General features: G+C 37.1%; 1 pseudogene; it reads right to left on the reverse strand.

Annotated features, from left to right (window-relative positions):
* Nucleotides 1-328: 328 nt before the first annotated feature.
* LOC102844655 lies at nt 329-1,281 on the reverse strand (annotated as a pseudogene).
* Nucleotides 1,282-3,931: the final 2,650 nt, after the last annotated feature.

The following is a 3,931-nucleotide window of genomic DNA, read 5'->3' on the forward strand; positions in this document are numbered from 1 at the left end:
CAGAGACACACCCAGAATTATAGTCCTTAGATTTTCACAGACACAGTACTTGGGTGTATTAATAGGTAAACTGATAAATTAATCAATCACAACATGTGCACAAATCCTAGAAGAAATATCATTATACATAATGCATGAAAAAGTAAAAATATTTTTTCTTTTTCCGAAATGTAACAATTACATACCTGCAGTTGTGAAAGAAAAGGGACGGAAACTTGATAAACAAAAGATAAAAACATATTTTAATTAGAGGCAAATAAACAATTCATTTGATTACAGTGAGATTGTAGATGAGTAAGTGTCATCACTACCAGCAGGATATAAATTTCTAACATTTCTTCTTCCAAACTCTGTTGTTTTTCAGTAAACCACTTTTCTTTTCACAGTTTGCTACATCTTTATTCCTCAAACTGTAGATCAAAGGGTTAAGCATGGGTCCTACATTTGTATAAAATACTGAGGCAACTTTTCCATGGTCCATAGACTCAGCACCAGAAGGTTGGAGGTACATGAATGCAGCTCCCCAAAGAATAGAGAAACAGTCATTATGTGAGAACGACAGGTACTAAAGGCCTTGGACCTATCCTCAGCAGAACTAATTCTGAGGATGCTGGAGATGATGAAAGCGTAGGAGATGAAAGTGGTGCACATGGACACCACGATGTTTATGCCAACTAGAACAAAGACTACAACTTCATTAACATAAGTGCTGGTGCAGGAGAGCTGGAGCACAGGAAGGATGTCACACAGGTAGTGGTTGATGATGTTGGCACCACAAAAGGTCAGTCTCCCCATGCAGAGAGTATGGGCTAGGGAACCCCAACATCCCATCACATAGGCACCAAACACAAACATAGCACAGATCTGAGGAGACAATATGACATTATAGAGTAGTGGTTTGCAAATGGCAACATAACGATCATATGCCATTGCTGCCAAAATCTAACATTCAGCAATGACAAAGAAACAGAAGAAATAGAGCTGAGTCAGGCATCCTGTGTAGGAGATGACATTTTTCTCCAGCACAAAGTTCATCAGCATTTGGGGAGTGAAGACAGAAGAATAACAGATATCTATAAAAGATAGATTAAAGAGGAAGTAATACATAGGTGTGTGAAGGTGTGTATTTAGTGAAATCAATGTTATCAAACCTATATTGGCCACTACAGTAACTAGATAGATCGCTAGGAATAGAAAGAAGAGAGGTAACTGTAGTTCAGGCTGGCTGGTTAAACCTTGGAGTATAAACTCAGTCACCAATGAGTAATTTCCATCAGTCATTCTCCGCTAGGAGTGGATCTATAGAGATGAAAGCAAAAGTTAAGAAATTAGAATCTGAACTTTTCTTAGTTATTCTCTCTCACTAAATGACACATGAATTGGCACTCTATGGCCCTTGTATTCACTCTTTTTAGAGTCCAGTAACATATGTGAATTTATGGGAACTATATAGAATCATGGGAAAGTCTGCTGTTAGGGACCTCTCCAAAGTGCTGAAGAGCAGTGGTGTCTCTCTGGAGACTAAGGTGCATCTGATACAGCCATGGTCTTCGCAATCACCTGTTATGCATCAGAGAGTTGGGCAATGACCAAGGAGGATAGAAGGAGAATTGATGCCTTTGAGCTGTGGTGCTGGAGAAGAGTATTGAGAATACCATGGACTGCTAGGAAGACAAACAGATTTGTCCTGGAGAGGGTTAAACCAGGTGGCTCCTTGGAGGCAAGGATTCTGAGGCTCCGTCTAACATACTTTGGACATCTTGTGAGGAGAGACCGGTCCTTAGAGAGGGACATCATGCTTGGGAGGGTGGAGGGACGGCGCAGGAGAGGAAGGCCCTCTATGAGGTGGATTGATTCAGTGACTGGGATAATTGGGATGGGAGTGTCAGAGACAGTGCGATTGGCACAGGACAGAGCGGAGTTTAGGGCTGTTGTACATAGGGTCGCTATGAGTCGCAGGCGACTCGACGGTACATAACAACAACAACAACATATAGAATCAGAGAGTTGTTCCATATTCTCAAGAAGAGAAGGCCAAAGCAGATGGATATTTTAAAAAGCCACTAGTAGTTTTAACACACAAGTATTAATACACAAGTTATAATAATTAAGCTTTAATACACAAGTAGCTTTAATATAAAAAAGACTTAAAATATAGAGTACTTTAAAAGACTAATATTTTTCTGTGACAATTTATCTAATGAACTCAAATACTAAGGAGAAAGTCATTAATATTTAAAGTTTAATATATGGAGTGATAAATAAGTAAGACTTGAATATTATCTAATATTCAGTGAAAAATAATATTTTAGTACAGATAATGTAATAATCAGGAAAGAACTAAGGATCAGAGGTATAAAGAGGTTAGAAACAGGTTAAAATACTAAATTATGGAAGAATCTTAGGAAGGCTAAGAGATGAGTTGGGGAAAATAAAAAGTGTGGTGAAGAAAAAATCAAAGTTAAGAAATAGAAAGATAGTGAGATATGAGATAGAGTTCAGGGATGGAAAAACGTTCAGGGCAAGATTTAGGGATGGAATGAGAGATCAAATGAGATTCTGATAAGGTAAGGAACAAGCAGAGGCTGAATTTATGTAATTGTTTAATACTTTACTCCCTTCTATACTGTAATTTTATTTATGATAATTAGGACCTTTTCTATATGATTTATTTGTATCCATTCTATGTATTACATTCATGTTATATAGCAAGCATTCAATACATTTTTTTATATTTTCAACTTCCTGCCTTTGAGTTAGAACCAACTCTTAACTGATTTTTTTATCAAGTTGCTGAGTCTGTAAATTGTACATGAGGACATAGATTTTCTAGTAGTTTCAAACTGATCTTTAAGCTAGCACTGCAAATCTGAATAGACTACATTTCAGAGCTCTTTTAGTTAGTTTTGGAATAAAAACCTATTAAAAAACCACCTTTCTTTCGTATTTCCCATTTGTGCCTCCAATTTCACCCTTTCTCTCTTCATCTGTCTAGGCTTTTCAAAGGTGATTTTTGTTTCTATTTCAGAAACAGCTAGGTATGATTTTAGTATGAGAACTGAACCTCACCTAGGATCATTTAGTACTGTCTCCAAGACAGAGGCATAAACTACTCACAGTATTTTTACTTTCTTATTATGTGTTTAGAAGGTGAAGAATTCTTCTAAGAGGTATTAGATTAGGATACTCATTTATTTTCCTTCTTATAAACCCAATTCTAGGCCTTATTTTAGCTCTCCCACCATGAGAAGAATTCTAGCACAGATATCTCAGATACTTAATGAGCTGAGAGTATCAGTACACAGATCACTCAACCTCTCCACATACCTGGAACAGTCCATGTAAGTCTCCACAGTTAAGAGTCAAAGGTCTTAACTGACCTTATGACAATGAGTCTAATTCAGATGTAACAGAGGCAATATCTTCTTTAGTAAAAAATGAACCACCAACGGATACCACACAAGCTCTTAGGAAATGGATTAGTCCCAGAGAAAAAACTTTTCCAAGGAAACTGTGCTATCACTGTATTTACATCTGAACTATGATGCTTGCAATGTCTCTTGAGAGACTCAAATTTTATCTCTACATTAGAGATTTCATATTCCCAAACTGAATGGAATAAGAGCCTCTGCTCTAATTCTCTAGATTATTCTAACCCTAAACCTTCAATTTAAATCATATCCCTCTGCACCAGGCTAATTACTTACCAAAGAAGTCCTCGTAGCACAGTGTGTTTGTTATATATTGGACTGTGAAATGAAAGGTCAGCAGCTTGAATCCACCTTAGGCTCCACAGGGGCAGTTGGCTTTCTTACGTATTTACAGACCTGATTGTTTCAGTCTTTTCTCTATTGATCATGATGTTACCTGTGGGTCTAATGATGAGTTTTTTTGTTTTCTTGATGTTGAGATACAATCCATATTGAAAGCT

Source organism: Elephantulus edwardii, unplaced genomic scaffold (assembly GCF_000299155.1).
Source record: "Elephantulus edwardii isolate Elephantulus edwardi_28Jun2011 unplaced genomic scaffold, EleEdw1.0 scaffold00120, whole genome shotgun sequence".
Classification (NCBI taxonomy): domain Eukaryota; kingdom Metazoa; phylum Chordata; class Mammalia; order Macroscelidea; family Macroscelididae; genus Elephantulus; species Elephantulus edwardii.